Source organism: Bradysia coprophila, unplaced genomic scaffold (genome assembly GCF_014529535.1).
Source record: "Bradysia coprophila strain Holo2 unplaced genomic scaffold, BU_Bcop_v1 contig_415, whole genome shotgun sequence".
Classification (NCBI taxonomy): domain Eukaryota; kingdom Metazoa; phylum Arthropoda; class Insecta; order Diptera; family Sciaridae; genus Bradysia; species Bradysia coprophila.
This window is the reverse complement of record NW_023503670.1, coordinates 1,241,775-1,261,304: the sequence shown is the minus strand read 5'-3', so window position 1 is coordinate 1,261,304 and position 19,530 is coordinate 1,241,775. Positions and strand designations below refer to the sequence as shown.

The 19,530-nt window shown below is 33.2% G+C and overlaps 1 protein-coding gene across 2 annotated transcripts in view; it reads left to right on the top strand.

Moving 5' to 3' along the window:
• Window positions 1-5,870: 5,870 nt before the first annotated feature.
• Window positions 5,871-19,530, top strand: part of LOC119082409 (diuretic hormone class 2) — a 60,557-nt gene continuing 46,897 nt past the window's right edge. Inside the window, exons 1-2 of one of the 2 annotated variants that reach the window (XM_037191941.1) lie at window positions 5,873-6,081; window positions 6,239-6,338. The gene's annotated coding sequence lies outside the window, so the exon portion shown is untranslated. Of the gene's footprint in view, window positions 6,339-19,530 lie in introns of both variants that reach the window. The other variant, XM_037191942.1, reaches the window with a different exon arrangement.

The window sequence follows — 19,530 nt, the reverse complement described above, 5'->3', positions numbered from 1 at the left end:
GTCATTTATGGATGTCTCCTATCATCAAAGGTAAACTAAAATCCGGTAAAAACAGAACGCCTAAATGCATGCTTTCCAGTAAAGCTTCCGAGCCTTAAGCGAAAACGAGACAACAACATAGACCTGAAGTGTAATTTTGAATTATTCTCCTAGGTAAGTAATTGTGACATCCGAACATGTATGTGATAAATGATTTTTTAGTTGCATGATGTGACATAAAATCATGTTGAATTCGGGATGGGTTTCAATGTCTGATTGCGTCATAATAGTAGCCTTCATAAAAGTTGTGATGAGTATTTCATCAGGAAAGTACATTTAGGTCTTAGATGTGTGCTCTAAAATCTCTTTTCCGAAAAGCTTTTGAGAATGATTTTACTAGCAAATACTAGCAACATAGTCATAAATCAAAAATTTTACTTTTCGTCACTGAGTGGAGAATTTTCGTGTTTTCAATTAAAGGCTAAAACAATGTAACCTCTATCTTCTCACAACACATAAAAATCTCAACTCATATCAACAATGTTTGTTTATCTGGATGGCAACACATATTTTTTGTACATTTTGCAAATTTCTATGATTCAATTATCTCATGACGTATTGCAGGGAATTTATAAAAACATTAATGAGGGAAATTGAACACTGAATTGCCAAATCAATGACCGAACAATAAAAAAAAATAAAAAAATTAAATTTACATGCTACGTGCGTCGAAGACTGTACATTCCATTTTTCAAACTCTACTTTCAGCATGAAAAATCCATAACATAACTCGGAATAAAAACGAAAAGTCTCGTTTTCGTGTGTTTATTTACCTCGGCTACGCCTCGGATCGAAAAAAAATTCAGTTTTAGTGAATTTATTTCACTCTAACATCATTATTTCAAGACGCTGATCAATGCACACACAGAATTCTGGCTAAAATTTAAACTGAATCATTTCGTATTCGAATCATATGTTAAGAATGTGAATTTATTGTGGCGATTTGGCAAAACGAAATTCAATGACGAGATTACCACATAGGTTTTGACTTTGGGAATTAAAAACTAGTTGGACAGAACTCAATGTGCCTGATGTCGTGCAACTACTAAGAAAAAAAAACACAAAGATTCACAAGTTGAATTCGAATATTTCGTGAATTCCCTTCAAATCAGTTCTTCCGAGCTTTACTATTGGATCTATTTTCTATTACATCATTTGATCTAAGAAATTTAAGGTATTGATTTCAAATCTTTCACTTAATTCCCTTGACTGAATGTCAGGGTCTTACACCAGAAAATACCGAAAAATTTGGGTAACAAAAGAGTTCACTGTGATTGAAAATGTATGAAATGCTACGAAAAACGTTAAATGTGGGTAACAGTTTTTCGTTGAGAGCACGATAACTTGAATAATTCTCAACCAATTTGGATGATTCTTTTTTTTTTTAATACGTGGAATTAAAATCCCGATGCTAAGTTCGAAGATGGGGTATGTAGGACTAAGGATCTGGAAGCTATCAATGATCAGAGAAAACAGGATTTTGCACTGTTGATCATAGCCTCAATTAAAAAAGATTACTTTGATTAAATTTGATTTTGTTTGGTAGTGTGGGTAAATCATATAAGTTTGTTTTCGATGTGTATGAAACTAGTAGGAAGAATAATTTCATCATTGGGCATCGAATCTTTTAACGTTTAAACATCCCTTGCTAGTGAACTACTAACATCGTGATAGTTGACTATTAAATTTGATAGTTGACTAACAACTTGATGTTGATAGTTGACTATTCGCCTAGTCGGTTGGCCTGTACAGGCGCCACATTTTTTTATAGTACTTCATTCTTACTGGACTATTTTTTTGTGAAGTTATTAATTCATTCCTATGAATTGTCACATCAGTGAAGTTGGTTCACATGAAAATAAGCGCAGTGACAGCAGTAATTTTATGACAGAACGTACTAAAATATGTGAAAATTCTATTACATTTCTTCTTAGTTTCTAAACCTCATTCTCCTATCAACTTGTTAGTCATTAATCAAGTAGGTAGTTTTTTACTCCCTTTACAACCACATCTTACGTCGGCAAAATGCCTGTTATCAAACACACTTTGATTAAAAATGTAAGAAATTTTAATAAAAAGTTAAATTTTTGCAGGCAATATAAGATGAAGTCTTAACTAACTTCTGAAGATTTTTTTAAATTCATGGAATTAAATGAATCAAAGAGAATATTGTAAAAATTTTACGAGTGTGAAGTTTGCGTAATTCACACAAGTCGTGACATTTTATTCACGATTGAATGTTTTGTGAATGGGAAATTATATTCGAGGGATTATTTTTTCTCGGTCTACCAATAAATTTCTCCTTTTACAAATATTTTAAATCTCTTTACCACTATAGAGTCGAAATTGGTACCAATTTACCGAAAGTATTTGTATTGGTAAACTGAGTTATTTTTAACGATCAATCAAAAACTAATAAAATTCATTTATTACCATGTGAAGGTATATTAAGTACCGGTTCACTTCCTTTTTTTGTACAAAAGTGTAAGAGAAGAACATTTATTTTGTGAAAAAGTCCTCGTTCCACATTCACAAAACATACTTCGCATTTACTCTGATGTAACAAAAAGGCAATCAAACAGCTCATACTAGTGGGCCAGAGCGAAGCGACCGCCGTAATCTACACGAGTCATATTTTATTTATGATTTACAGTTGCTTGAAAATCTTGAAAATTTATAAGAAAATTGAGAACTCAAAAAGTGATCAAAAATCATTCCACCTTATTGGAATCAGTGATGCTTATGAAGCTTAACAATAAAAAGTGAAAATGCAATGAAATTGATCAAAAATACATTTACAAAAGTGTCAGTCAAGGGACCTGACCCGCCCAAAAGGTGGGACCTAGTTTTTGTTCACGCATTAGTCAGACCACTATTATGTCATTGAGTCAGACACAGCAGTTATCGAATCTATATCGAATCTATTACTTGATTTCCCATAAGGCAACGCTAGCTGCAGCTCATTATTGTTTTACAATATCGCCTACATTGTTCCTTCACAAATTTAGAATAAAATGAATCAAATTCAACAAAATCCTTGACGTCACCTTTTTTATTCTTGGAATACATACTTGATTAACTACCCAACTGTAAGTATTTCGCCCTCACCACCGATATACCTTGATTGGGTATCATTTTGCCTATGTTAATATTTTATCTTCGCTTTTCCCATTAAATAAATATTGTTATATCGTACATTGTTCTCTCGTCATCACCGGATACATCTGACGTCATATGCATATTAAACAAATGTCCAAAAATCACATCAAATATCATGATACGAAAATAAAATTATTTTTTTCATCGGAAACTATTTACATTTTCCGGATATCTGAGTCAGTAAATAAACATTATTTTCATGGAGACAAAATTAATCTTTTTATTGGAAAATTTATAACTCTGTCTACCTACCAACAGTTACACTTATGACAATAAAACAAATTTTTCTACAATTCATTTCCCGTAAATAGATTATGCCGTTTCACAAATTCATTTAACATTGATAATGATGATCTGAGTTGCTTTAGATTAAAACGTACGTGAAAATATTGGAACACTTGAAGCGATGTATACGGTGAAACATATGTCGAATCGCTACACAAATTCAAAAAAAGAAAATCGTTGAACAAAACAACAAAATATTGTCTGATTGCTGAAATATTTCTAATTACAATGATTATAGAAATTATATGTTGTGTCATTGGATACACTCGGGCAAAAATGAAGGGAAAATATTTACAGTAAAATTTGAAAGCTTTTAAAGGCCAGCTTAAATAAGAGCTTTGAACTTTTTTTTAATTCTTACGAAACTTGAGTGAACTCACGTAATTACATTTCCATCGTTAGTCATACAGTAATTTGTACGTACCACCGAGTGATAAAATTGTGCAACTCGGGAACGAAAACTGCGAACTTTAAATCGCTCTGTTGCATAAAACGTTGTATGAATCTCGGAGCGAAGTACTTGATTAGGCTCACGATGTGTATTATGAGACACGACCTGCGGCCTCGTGCCATAAGTACACATCTCAGTAGAGTTGTAGTGGGTATTTTATTGATTCGTGGCGTGCCGAGGTCAATAAACGCACAAGAACTTGACATGTAAAGGTTTTTGTTGGTTGATAGATGCAAAATGTGAAAGAATCGGTTAAGGCACTCACAAAGACGGGTGATATCAAATTTGTAAAACGCACTCATTGCACATTGTGTGCGCCACAGGAAAATTATGATGCCACCATCTTCGTGATCAGCTCGAAAGTGTCTTAACATATGCTTTCAGAACCTTGGATAGTTGGTTAACAAATATTTTACTAGAAATTCTCGCTTATCTACGTTTTCCATGACCTTTTTCAGATCTGAGAACTTTTTCACCACTGTTTCGATCTGAGAGATGATTTAATAGCATCTTTCGATGCTTTGCATTTTATAATGCTGTTCAAAAATACCACATCTCATCAGGCCATGGCGACAGTGGCAAAGAAACAACAAACCTCTAGGAAGTAAGTCATACCTTTTCGCATGAATAAGTCTAGTGAATCATAAATCTAAATGAAAGTAAAAACTTTCATTAAATTTCATCATCAGACTTGCCTCCTCATGCTACTTCGTGTGGTGTATTGTGGTGTAAATCATCTCTCAGATCGAAACAGTGGTGAAAAAGTTTTCAGATTGGAAACGTTTGTGTCACATTTGGCACTGGTTAAGTTCAGCCGTTGGTGGGTTTTTTAATTTGCTCATCCAGTACGATTTAACTAGATAGCCGATCCAACAATGTTGAAACACTCCGTGTGTTTCAGCATAGAGCTGAACATCGCATATACAAATATGAGTGTTTGAAGTTCTTGTGCTTCGTACGTTCACCAAAAACATTTGTATGTGCCTATGTTGGTATACCTTTTTCAGAGTTCGAATTATGTATTGGATCACGGCAGAGTAAAGTAAACCAGGCAGTAGCGCTTGTTTTGACTAGGGACGTTATATCTAGTAGCCTTCGTGTTTTGCGAATAAAATTTTTCAATTTATGTCAGTGTTCATTTGAGTACATTTTCAAACAGTGTATTAGGTCCCTTATTTGACGTTTCAAAAATTAACGGCTCCTGCCAGGTTTATTTTACTCTGTCATGATTGGATTCAAGATAACAAGTTTTTGAAGAAGTCAAGTTGGGATGTAGCTAGAGCTCGTCAAAACATTTGTTTGTGGTTATGAGTCTTTCATTAGATTTTTTAACATTTCTGTGACAACAAAAATCCAGTCAATTTTTACAGTGTACACATACAATTCATTGAATGGTAAGCAAATATATTTGACAAATGTGTCATACAATTGATAAGGATTAGGTTTAACATTTAATCACCAAATCTGATTAAATCCTCTGATTACGATAAACGTAAAAAATGAAAATAGAAGAATTGTTTTACCCCGGTAATAACAATGTTCCGAAACACATTTGTTCGTGACGATGTAAATTTTTTTGTTCTGAGTAAAATAAGCCCCAAAATTTCCATAAAATCAAAGAGAGAAGAATCTGATAATTTACAGAAAAAGAAAATTAAATTTTCATGTTTTTCCACACACAATTTTTTATCCCACATTTCAATACAACAGATGAGGAAAAGTTATACCTACGTAATAAGTTAAAACAACCTGTAAACAAACACAATAAATTTTAAACAAACGTAATACGAAAATAGCGCAAGCTCCGCCTCTTACGATACAATTGGAAAACGTACAAAACATAATTTTCCCCTTAACTGAGTATATTTTCCGGAGAACATTTCTTGTCGCACATTTTCCATGCCAGCATAGAAATTCAACCGGTATAAATCCAACACGACTTATTCTTGACGATTCACTGTTGCTTGCGACTTTATCACGTGCAGAAAGCGTTCTTTTGGAGGAAAGGAAAAAAAAAGAAACAAATTACAACAAAGAGGAAGAAAACCACCAGTGGATTTTGTGTTGATATAAAAAAGCCAAGAATAAAGAAGAAGTTGATTTTTGATCCATTGGAAATTGCGATAAATAAATAAGAAGTGAATCGGGTATTGTATTCCATTGTTGGAATCAATATTTTATTGATATCATAGAAGAAAAGAAAATTAAAGAAAAGTTTTTCTCTCTGCTTTGCTTCTATTCGTCTGTAATTTGTTCAGTGATTTGGGAATAAATTCTTCAAAACTGTTATCTACTATTTTGTAGTGTAACGGTCGTGTAACTTTTCAAGCGGAAACTATTCGGGGTTTGCTACGAGAAGCATTTCTACAAATTTTTCCATACACTCTACACGCTAATTGATCAGGTATGTCACACATTACTGTTTTGTTTTAATACAGCTGAAATTTTGATATTGATATTTTGCTATTTTTCCCTTTACCTAAATTTTACCTTTTTTGAGAATAGTTTGGAACACTTTTTTTTAAACAAAATATTACTTTACTACGGTGAAATGTTAACGTCAGACCCACTCTCATGTTACATTCCATTGTACACGTAAAATATGTTTCAAAAGTTATTTACAGTTTAATTTTTAAATAACGTTGTTGTTTGCTCATGAAGTGCTCGAGATACAAAAAAAAGTTGGAACGAAGAATTGTTGAAAACTTTATTTTTTCCGAAAAAAGGAGAAAATAAACTAGTTAAATAAAGTGTTTACCTTTACAATAGGTTACGTTGACCACTTCACCTAAATATCTGAGCGAATTCCATTGTGCATACACTTTGCGTAAAACTTTTTTTACTGCACTTTTTTAAATGTTGACCCGAAAACGACGGTTTTTTCTCATTAATTCGTTCAACTTAAATAAAAAAACACATGAAAAAAAAAGAAATACAAAAATGACAAATAAATGTTTCCGAGAGGCAATTCGTTTTTATATAAAATTCGTTGGGGGAAGCTAATGTAATTGAAATTGTTTTTTTTTTTTCATTTTCGCATAATTTCCTCTTTCTGCCTTGTTTTTTGTTTGCAACAAAATAAATCTTCGACATTTCATTGAAAATGTTCTTTATATCGAAGCAGTTCATTGAGAGCCAGTGTAGTAAAAATATTGATGATTTCGTGGTGAGCACGGCGAGCCATATACAATTCATAAATTTTTAATTTGCGGTTCTTTAATTAAAATGCAATAATGAGAAAAAAATATCAATCTTTCGTTTAACGCGTTTTCACCAATAATTTCTCATTAATCGTCAAATTTGTTCACCTTGCGTAAATTTGTTTAGCGTTCTCTTATGACGTTAGCCAATTCGTTTCACTAAAAAATAAATGTGCAGACGTGCTCTGAAAGAAATTCCATTAAAAAGATGAAAATGTTTGCATGAAATACGACGAAGAAAGGATGGAAAATTTTCAATATTAATATCTTCCACACTGGAACTGTTATTTATCCTACGAGAAAATCGTCCCTTTTTGTACAATTTAAAGTGTTGAGGGGGCATGTGAGAAGTTGTCATTGGAATCGTTCAATTGCCAATCGTATTCTGAAATCAAACGATCCATAGAATACTCGTATACGCTCAATTTCGTATATCTAACTCGGTCTCATATTTATTCTGTGCGAAAAGTAATGTTTCTATCAAGCTTTAGCTTTCCATTTATTTCCTTTTCCCGGGATATAACATATGATAATGTTGTGACCCTTAAAGGAACCGTTCTACTTTATTTGTGCTGTTATTCCCTAGGTCATAAAGTCACAGTAAATATTTGCACTGAAACTATCCATAAAAGCCTCTATATATATCCCGAGATCCGCACATTTTTATTATGCTCTTTAATTTGAAAATTCACTTATATATGCTTACACCGTGTTCTGGAGTGCGAAACCACAGTAAAACGATGCCTTTCAACCATCGAACCATATTTATTTTTGTGGCATAAAACTTTAGTGGGAATTAAATTTAAAATGCATTACTGTGTAGGTTCCTGATAGTTGAGGAAAAAGGAAATGAAAATAATTCTTCATTAGGTCAGTAATTTGAAGGAAAAAAAATTAGGCACGGTAGCGAATTTCTCAATCAACTTGCAACCGCAGCGTTGGCGTTAGTGCAATTATTCAATTCATGTAAAAAGTACGGATTGTATACGAGCCAACCGTAAAATGAAGTCAGTTCGCAAATTAAATTAAAAAGTCTCGAGTCGTGTTAAGATCTTAATTTCGAAACTCAGTTACAATAAAAAAAATAATTAAAGAAATGCACAAACCTCATTTCCGTCTATGTCTGCTACAGTTCTATGATAAATTATGGTATGAATCTAATGGAATAAGTATTTTCCCATTAACAGACTCTCTTTTCAATGAGTATTTCGCAGGCCAGGCAGTAAACAGAGTCAACAGCATAAATAATAATGTGAAAAAATTAGCTTCTTCTCAGAAAAAGAAAATGTTTTCCAACGATTTCTCATTAGATTATAAGTTGGTAATGAGATTACAAACAGACGAAGAATTACAGTATATAAAGTTAAGTTTGGCCAAGTTAACCATTTACAACCATTCATTCAAATTTTCTTAGCAATAAAGTACAGTTTCCGAATTGTATTTGGTCTAAACTAGCATTAAAACTAAAATGGATTCTCTGAAATGATAATTTCATTAAATTACATGGTCTGATAAGTTTAACTGGTACACTGATACCGATAACATTTGCAATGAATAAATTTCGATATGTTCCATAGTTTAAAGTGGATTTTTGATGAGTAAATTCAAAAAATGAATTGCAAAGAGCTTTGATATGCACAAACTCCACAGAAATTTGTTGGAATATCCAAAATATCTTGATTAATATAATCTAAAGAAGTTTTCCTTCCACAGATACTCCAAGTGAACTGGAGTCTTTGTGTAGTTATTTCAACATAAATTTTCCTTCACAAAGCAAACTTCAGAGACGATTAAGGATGATTTCGAGTTTGCATAGAACAGTTCGTTTACAATAAATTTTCCGCTAAAATTCTCGCATACATAGAAAATTCAAGATTTAATTCCAATGTAAATACTTGGTGAATAAAAATAAATTTTGGTAGAAAGATTCCTTGTCTCGACGATCTTCAAACGAATACCTAGATTTCACTTCAGTTAAATTTAGAAACTTTTGGAAGATGTGTCGACATAGCAATAACTCCTCCAAACGAATTCTCGATTAAATCGTCAGAAGTTAAAAAAAACAAGATTTATGAAATATTTATCAGACTCATTCCAGCGTTTACATTCACGGAATTCTGTTAAATCCCATAGAATGAATCATAAAACTTATTGACATATTTCTGGCCAAGACATGCTTTAAATCGATTTTTCACCGTGAAGCCATGATGGCTCATATTTGGCCAAACAATATTTAGGAGAGAAAAAGAAAATTTCTATGAACTTTTGTTGAATTTTGTAGAGTTCTGAAATTGAGCACATTTAAACGATCGAAAATAAATCGAGTATAGTGTCCGTGTTGAAGGTATCCACTTGTTGCATTGCAATCTACTACGTCTATTGTAGTTACAGGCTTTACTTCTTTTGATGCTTGATACGAGATCTTTCACTTCGTTTGTTATAACCGATACTTCTTTAATTTAAGAGACAACTAGCCAGACCAGCTTAGTGTTTCTTTCTCTCATCATTTTCGCCACCAGATGCGAAACCGTTTCTAAAATAATAAAAATAAATTCCAAAATCGCCACATCGGTAAAATTTCCATCAAAACGATAATCAAAAATCTCTTAAAAATCATAGAATTGTTCCGTTCTCTATCTTATGCATCAAATGAAACTTTACATTATGTAAACCCTTTTTAAATGCTAATCAGTAAAATGGTCTTCGAAAAGTTTAGAATTTTGAAATAGTTTCTCCTCTTCCACAAACAAGAAAATCAACATTTTAATGGTTGGATATGGTAAGAGTATATTGGGTCTTTTTGTTGCCTAAGCTAAACTCATTTTTTATTACGCATACAAATGCTTCGCAACGACAACGGAATTGTTAAAATGCTCTGTTGTTAGGTTCAAGATATTATTTCCTTACCACAAACATTTGCGAAATAGTGCTCGTTAGCATGGCACTTTTCAAATTCATACCATCATGATAGTGTTTTGTGCTGTATAGTTGTTATAAAGCAACATGACATTATCAAATCTCTTTTATTTGACTGTGAATCCTATTACGCTTTGTGCTCGCATAAAACCACTTGTTTATCCGCATAATACTCGTACACGATAGGGAAACATGTCAGTCAGTGTTGTGGAGATTCCTTTCTTTTAGTTCGCTGATGTATACCGTGATGTAATTTTTATAAACATTTCGTATTCTTTGTACAGTTTTTACTGCGGAACAATTATCGTGCACTTGCTCAAAAAAAGCTTATCTTTTTTGTGGTTTATTCAAAATCGGTTCGGTGGCTATGAGGGATGTTTTGGAATAAGAAATCACGTAGGATGTTTCTTCTGCTATTATAGACCGATCTGGCTAAAAGAAGCTTGAGTATATGTTTTTCGAAGTGGTGAGTCTTTAGTTTTTTCACCGGTGCGGACTGACGAAATGTCTTTTCATCTTAAGTCACCTGTTTGTTAATTAGTATATTCAGTAAATTAAATAAAAATGGGACAAAGGCAGTGGTACACGAACACGATACATCAATCAGATAAGCATCACAAAACATTGTCTTTTTTCTAACGGAAAAAGAAAAAAATGTTTTTTGCCCTCATGGCCTCTAGGCATACACATTCATTTTAAAGCTTTAAAAAAATCCTCATTTCTGGAGCGTATATGGACGTGTTTATATATACAGATATCTGTCTGCAGAAGTAATGGTGTGTAGGGAAATAAAAAAAACTCCAAGAAATTTCCTTTTTTCAATTTTATTTCAAGAAACTTAATTAAATTTACATTCAAAGAAAAAGGAGTAGCAAATAACGTTGTGTATGACGAAAAACACTGAAGATGTTGTAAAGTACCAGTTTTCTATCACTGTAAGAGTTCAACTGCTTGTTTAGCTGTTGGATAAAATGACGATATATAGTGTGGTAGCTCTTGGACGTCAAGAGTTGTAGGAATGATTATGGTTAATCTTGAAATGATTTTTGAGGATTCATTTAATACCAACGGAAGACGAACTTCATTTGAAATTATTGGCTAAATCGAAAAGAAATCGAATTAAAGAGAATGTTGAATGAACCATGACCGTACAGGGACTATTTTTGGTAAAACATTTTCCAATATTTTTCCAAATTTTCCCAAAAATTATTTTTTGAAAAATGTACGAAAAAGTCTACCGAAAATAGGCCCTTAACAACAGGATTTTACTTCCGTTTAACAAAAAATAAAGAAAATTCTGATTCGCTCATAAATAATTCTAAAAATAGACTGACTCTTATGGCGAGATTTATGTCGGACACTCAATCTGAAACTCAAAAACCGCACTGAAGACACATCAATCCAAGCACTTTCTCGCTAATAAATAATTTAATAAAGACTTTCACCAGCATTATACACATTTCCTTTTACTTCTGACGAACGATTCTAATCAACACCACACCAAATGGATGTGTCCTTTTACGTTTCCCTTCAAAACACTTTTCACAAATTCTGCCCTTCAGCGAAGTCACGTCGGAAAGTGTATTAGCCATAAAAATAACAAAACCCTATTTATAATCATTATATCCATGGATACCCGATTGAAGATTGAAGATGAACCGGAACATTTTCTGAGATTTTGACTTTGTTATTTTTTCCTGCTCAACATCAATTCGTTACGGTTTAGAAATGGCAATATTGCCTCACTCATTCTTTAATTCTATCTTATTGGAGCAAACTGAAAATCTATTTTCTTTGGATCGTTAGATTACACCATACTCTGTGTGGAGACAAATATCAAAAACTACCCTTTGTAAAAAAAACCCTTGTCAGTATCACATATTATAGGTAGATATAGGTTTTTGTTACGCACGGAAGATACAGTTCTGTTTACCGTCTACGGTACTTGTACGTCTCGTATAATGTTTGTCGTTCTGTAAATCCTCTTAGAAAAAAGAAATGATAAAATTGATGCTACCTGACTGCAATTTACTTTCCCGACGTGGCCGTTTTTCTTAAAAAATAATATTACCGTTCACTACTTGCAAATGTAGCGGGTATATAGACAGAAACAAGTTGAAAACAGAATTGAGTTTCTTTTATCGGAATGCCAAATTGTATTTGAATCTTTGACATCGTACACATCGGAACCTTATGTAGCCGCCAGTCAAAACGAAATTACTTCCACGCGCACCTACACACCAAAGGAATAAACCTCCCCGGACCAACATGTCACAACATGCTAAGTAGCTAATAATCTCTTCCATTCACTCGCTTAGGAACATTTTCAATTTATATTAAAAACACTCAGTTGGCACTACAAGCAAATATCTAAACTTTATGTTTTCTGAAAGCTTTGCTGAACATATCGAATGTATCTCTTGGGAAATTTATTTGTATTTAATATGCAAAACAACCACTAAACCATATCGCACACGTTCATCACACATATATCGCAACACAATGAGCAAATAAGTAAAAAAAAAGGAAATGCTTCGAACTGATACGACGATAGGATCGAAGAGTCTTATGCTGTTTGCAATATACGTCTTGTTTCGATGTTTAAAGGATCTATGAGGTAAACTAATTGTCACTAACGAACGCTATTTTATAACGATACCGTTGATTAATTGACTCAACTCGCACGTAAACAGAAAGTCGGTCAATAATCCCATTAAAAAATTAATTACAAACTGCAATTGCACGTAAACGGAGGTAGGTATAATTGTCAATCTACTACATTTGCTTTACAGTAGAAACAATCGAACAAGTCGATTTCAATGTTTATAGTGACACGATTTTGTTTTGCTAATGCAAGACAATAAATTGAAAGGCTGATTGTGCCGGAAAGTAATTGATGTGGTAACGTTTCTAACAAAAGAAATTAGCTATCAAAAAGGCATCAGACTAATATTATTTGAAAATAGTTTACACCAAAACGAATCGGGATTTCGTTCAACCGTTAGACAGGGTATGCAACACCGGAGGAAACTGTCATTTCGTTTTTAAGGAACCAACAACGAAATAATGATTTACGATGCAGTGAGCAGTACATATATGCATTATCTGTCTAAATTTCATTCCACCCACAGTGTTATATGCACCGATATATATAATGTATCAATATGATTTCCTACCACATCTGACTAGAATAGCTATTTCGCGTGTTACTCAATATTTGTTACTCAAACATTTGTCTCGATATTGTTCCGTCGAAGATATATTTGCTTTTGAACGGTAAAGCAGTTGAATTTACGTTTCTCTCGAATCATGATAAAACCATTCAATGCTTTGAATGTACAATTTAGTTGAATTTGTGGTTGAATTTCCGTAGAATGTGTCGAATGTGCCAGTAGAGCGGAATGCGTTTTGTTGTCAATAGTAAATTTTGAAAACAAACGACTAATTAAACGAGAATCAAAATTCAAAAATTTTACTCTTTAATTTTATGGTTTTCTTTACTAGTCTAGAGTTGCCTTAACATGCATTTTCATATTTTATTTTTCAAATATCATGGTCAACCAAGTCATAAATTGTAAATGGGATGTAGTGCTTTGTATTTGTTGTAATTCACATGAGATTTCGTTTAACAAAAAAAGAACTCGTTTCTTCTTTTATCTCTACTTGATTTTAAAACATAAGTGTAGGGTTTCGTTTGCTACTGGTAGGTTACTTCGGATGCTGCGAAAGTAATTCATTGCAAGGGGTAACAGTCATGTGGTAAAAACAAACTTAAAAGTATTTGTTTTTGAGCAACGAGCTTCGGTCACTTTCTTTTCGACAAGTATAGAGATGGTATCGTCAAGTATAGAGTCGAAAAAAGGTATTCCATCGAAAGACGAACTATAAAAATCTAGGTTTTCATTTGATAAACTACTGAAAGTAGTCAGATTTTGACCATTTTTTTCTCATCTATATCGACAAAAAGAAAGAAAATTCGACCAATGTCACCATGTCTGGCTAATTTCACTAGTTTATTAAGTTATTAATTTAGTTTTTTAAACAACCACTTCATGTGGCAACATAGGAATAATCGTCAAAATTTCACAATTTCAGTTCAGATCAGCTGATAATAATGGCTGCCGGAATTTTTTCTGGTCGCTTCAATTTCAATTATTTTATTTGTTTTGTGTGAACTACTAAACGAAATTAGCTAAAGTGGAACCATTAAAGCATCAGAATCAATAGCAGGAATCTGTGAAGCATTTGTAATATGAAATGGGATGCGTGACAAGAAATATGTGGAATTTATGCAAAAATTCGGTTGAAAACAGGTATTTTAAAAGATGAAAAAACAATAAATCCAACTGCTTTTCCAAAAATCAAGTGTGTAAATAACTCTTTTAAGCCTCCTTGTGTTGTACCCTAAGACCCTTCAGACCCTTTTTTCGGTTTTGTGCTATGAAAAAGGGGTGATTCCTCTTAAATGAAAACCTAGATTCTTAAGTTCATCAATTGTTTCAAAAGCTTTCTTCGACACTACAAAAAATCCGAAATTCAAACACTTTATAAGTAAAGGACTGGATTGCTCAACATATTTTGAGAACTTACTCTGCGATTTAAGGAAATATTTTTCATGAAACATTGAACGAATACGACAAGACTGACCTATTCATGTACTGGAACTATATTGCATATTTGTGCATACTACAGCTACAATTTATTACATTTCGAGTATTGGAATTTTATTTCGAACTGGGATATGACATCCTTTCATTTGACTTTGTACAACTAAAGGGCGTCCGTGCGACACAATTACTTGTGGTGGTTGTAATAACTTGGCGACAGTATCGATTACTAGAAAAAATCGAATCACATTTTCCCACAGATTGTATAAAAACAAAAACGTTGCCCTGCACAATATGTTTCAGCGCATTATATGTATAGAAATGCAACAATAGCAGTGTGCTTGAAGAATCTATAATAATATTTGGATTAAAACACATCCTACCACTGAAGCAAATGTAATGCTCAGCAAGTAAAAACGTATTAGATAGATTTATTTTCCGTACATTCATCTCTGTTCACAAAATGAAATTTTGTTATAAAAAAACCAAAACAAGACATTTCCACCTGTGGCCAGAATTAAAACACAAAATATAAATTTACTTTAGTCGAACTTCAAATATGTTGTATATATACATGACATACATGCACACGTAAGCAAACATTCGGCACCGTTATACATATTTTTTGAATATTACAATCTGGGGTTTGCGAAAATGGGTCGGTGAAAAGTTCACCAAATATTTTCCGTGTCTGTTTACAAATGGATAAAATCATTTTGATGGTTCCTATGTGCATGTGTAGGTCTGTCTATTTAACAATTATTCCCTTGACTGAAAGTCAGGGTCTTACACCAGAAAATACCGAAATATGTGGGTGACAAAAAAGTTTACTGTGATTGAAAATGTATGAAATGGTATGAAAAACGTTAAATGTGGGTAACAATTCTTCGTTGAAGGCACGATAACTTGAGTAATTTTGAACCAATTTGGATGAATCTTTTTTTTAAATGTGTGGAACTAAAATCCCGAGGCTAAGTTCGAAGATTGGCTATGTGGGACGAAGGATCCGGAAGCTATCCCAGAAAAACAGCATTTTACACTGTTGATTATAGCCTCAATCGAAAAAGATTACTTTGATGAAATTTGATTTTGTTGCGTAGTATGAGCAAATCATCTTAAGTTTGTTTTCAATAATGTGCATGAAACATGTAGGAAGAAAAATTTCGTCAGTAAATGCGCAGCCTCTAACCGGTAAACAACTCTTGTTAGTGAACTGCTAACAAATCTGATAGTTGGACTAACAACTTGATAATTGACTAACAAATTCGATAGTTGACTAACATAGAAAGATGTTTTTTACTCAATGTCTTACGGCAGAAAAATGCCTGCTATCAAATGAGCACACTATGATTGAAAAGTGTAGGAAATTTTATGAAAAACGTTAAACCATCATTCTTTGTAGGCAATATATAATAAGTCATTCTCAATTAATTTCTGAATATTTTCTTTAAATTCATTATTCCAACAATCAAACAAAATATTTTATAACTCCGATACGAGTGTGTAGTTTGCGGCCAGAGCGAAGCGAGGGCCGTAATTCTCACGAGTCGTGTTTTTTTACGGGATATTATATTCTTCACTAAATCAGTAAAAAGTAAAAAAAAAAATTGTCTTTCCTTCACACTTTGTCGATTTTGGAAACATAAAGCAAAGGCGGTTCGTTCCTAGGGAATTCAATGAATTCAATTAATCCTTTAACGAAATGTATAGTGAAGGCGTCTTGTTCGTTCCTAGAATTCATCCTTCTATGAAATGTAATGAGAAGGCGTTCTGTCCGTTCGTATGGAATTCATCCTTTTACAAAATGTATGGTGAAGGCGTTTTGTCCGTTCCTAGGGAATTCATCCTTTTACAAAATGTAACGAGATGGCGTTTTGTTCTTTCCTAGGGAATTCATCCTTCTACGAAATGTAACTTAAAGACGTTTTGTCTATTCTTCACTTTTTTCATCGTTCCACATTCGCAAAACTTCGCATCTACTCTCAAATTTGACAAAATGGCAATCAAACAGAATAATAGATACCTCATACGAGTGGGAAGTTTGCGGCCAGAGCGGAGCGAGGGCCGTAATTCACACGAGTTGCATTTTATTTACGATTTATGGTTGATTGAAAATCTTGCTTCAAATTTATAAGAAAAATGAGAACTCAAAGATCATTAGGTCTTACTTGAAGAACTTCTTTTGTCAAATTTTGTTGTCATGTATAGAGTAATCGATGTATTAATGTTCTAAATTTGACAATTTCTTAGGAATACAGCATATGTAAAAATAAATTGGGATCAAATGTAGGCATTTGTATCAGTGATGCTTCGGAAGTTCTGCAATGAAATTAATCAAAAATATATTGAAAAAACTGTCAGTCAAGGGACCTGACCCTCCCAAAAGGTGGGGCCTAGTTATACGGGTCTACTAATCCAGATATACCAAATCGTATATATAATATTCAATTGTGTGGGGAATAGGGGAATTTGTGTGAACCAACACTCAAAATATTTAAGTGAAACCGTCATCATTCGTTTATGTTGTACCTCAGGTAACATTAATTTTTTTTTACCTTCAAAACTTTCAATAAACATACACTCGACTGTGTTTCTGTACGAAATAAAGTGAAGTGTATTTATCAAGTTTTGAGTTAGATGTACATTTTAGTTTATTAGTTTACGACGCCACAAGCATCTATCACAGAATTTATTTCCATTTAATATTAATCCGTAAACGAGATATCAGAAAGGTTGAATATATAGAGAGTACCAGTTGCACATGAGGGACATTTAATTTATGTTTCACATTTTGTTGCATTCGCTTTTGCATTACTTTTTCAATTAAAAGCAACTTACAGTATCAGTGTGCAGGCAGGTAAAATGGCAAGTTAAAATTGCATTGTGATTAACTTGTTAGCTGCCATCATTTTCATTACCTTAGCAAGTCTTATACAATTTGTAAACAACCTCAGAGATTTTTCTTACATTTTTTTTTTAATTTGGATACATAGGATGGGGCACCTGAGACTGGTGTACATATCCTTAGGGTACTTAGGCACTTTATGGTAAAATGAACTCCAAGATGAGAATCTACCAATTCATTTTATTTATCGTATGGCGTTTACATGTTGATTTACAGGTTGTAATAAACTAAATCATCAAAAAGAATCGTCAAATGTTCAAACATTGAGGTCAAGATTCAACAGCCATCCAAACGGTTTAGCCCCTCTAGGCCACCGAAAAATTTCCTGATCGGGCAGTCGTTCACTATATGATCCATAGTTTGGTCCGGTGCGCCACAGTCACATACCATTGATTCAGCTAAATTCCATCGAAACAGGAAATGTGCACAGTTTCCGTGACCGGTTCTTATGCGGTTCAAACGAACCCATGCTTTACGTGGAAAGTTGAATCCGCGTGGTTTTTTTGTTGGGATCACTCCCCGCTGACTAGTTCTCTGTGTCTCACATTACCGTTGTTCCAAGACGCTTTGCATTCCGCGCCCGGTTGAAACGGTAGGCGGATATCGTTTATTGTTATCCATGGCGGCTTTCTAGACAATAAGGGTCGATCTGGCAGGTCAAAAAGGTCAAGAAGGTCTACCAATATAACAATTGATCTTTAATCTGGGTTCCTGCTTCTCAATTGAGGGAGCCTCTCAAAACTCTAATCTATCTATCAATGTACTTTGGAGCTGCGCTTCTTCGTTGACCTGAAATTGCACAATTCGAAAATGAATCTTTTACAGACTGTAATCTTGTTTAAGTAGATATGCGCTAGACAACCCTTCAGAAACTGCTAGTCAGAAAATCAAAAAGTGAGGTCTCAATAAGGTTCACCAATATAGCAAAACGTATATGACAAATAAGATTGAGAACAGTTTTGCCAGATTGCCAGTTTTCATCATGGGGATTATCCCAATGTGTTGGCGTTTTGGTCAAAATTTATTTCAATTATTTCTTCGAATTTGTCGAACCCCCTGAGGATAATTCAAGGATAAAGTAAAACTTTTCTGAGAATGTTTAAGTCAGAAAACTTCTTGAGAGATTGAATAAATTCGAGGAGCTTCTTTTGTTCTACAAAATTTTTTAATGGAAATCTACGTCATTCTTGAATTTTCCAATAGCCAACAAGTTTGTAACGAGTCTGTAAATTATTTGCTTGAAAATTAAATTTCTTTCCACTGAACAATAAATTAAGCGACGAATTCGTAACGCCCCTTTATCTTTGGAAACAAACTAAATGAATTTTCACTTTTATTAAATAAATAACAGAAAATGACAAACAAATACTCATATTTTAGTATTTATCTTCATGACAACGGTGTACAACAGAAAGTTTCCATAAACTCGACAACACACAAAAATGAATTTTTGTGATACTCATCATTGAGAGATATGTAATACGGTGGAAAATCGAAAGAAAATACCTTTTTCCAGCTACAAACACATAACATATCAAACCGTATAAATATCATACGGAACCATTTCAATTCATTATCGTGTTTTATTGTAAATTAATTTCATTCTTGAGTGTTTGGCATGATATGTACTGGGAGGTGCGGGAATCGTGGTTTTACATAAAATGAAAAGCATTTCTCTAAAACAATATATAATTGAGATAAAAAATGTCTTGCAGATTGTTCACATATTTCGAAACATGGTTTCTATTCGAACGAAAACATAACACCACTGCACTCACGAAACATTTATTCAAAAATGATCACATCAACGTTGATTTTTTAATACAAATCCTAGAAGTTGAAATCATGTGTGCATTGACTTTTCATACACACGAAATTATTCTGTGAGATCTTTTATTGTAAGTTGCCAACATTGCTTCGAAAAAGTGAAACAAAACAAAACAAATCAAAACAAAACAAATCAAAACA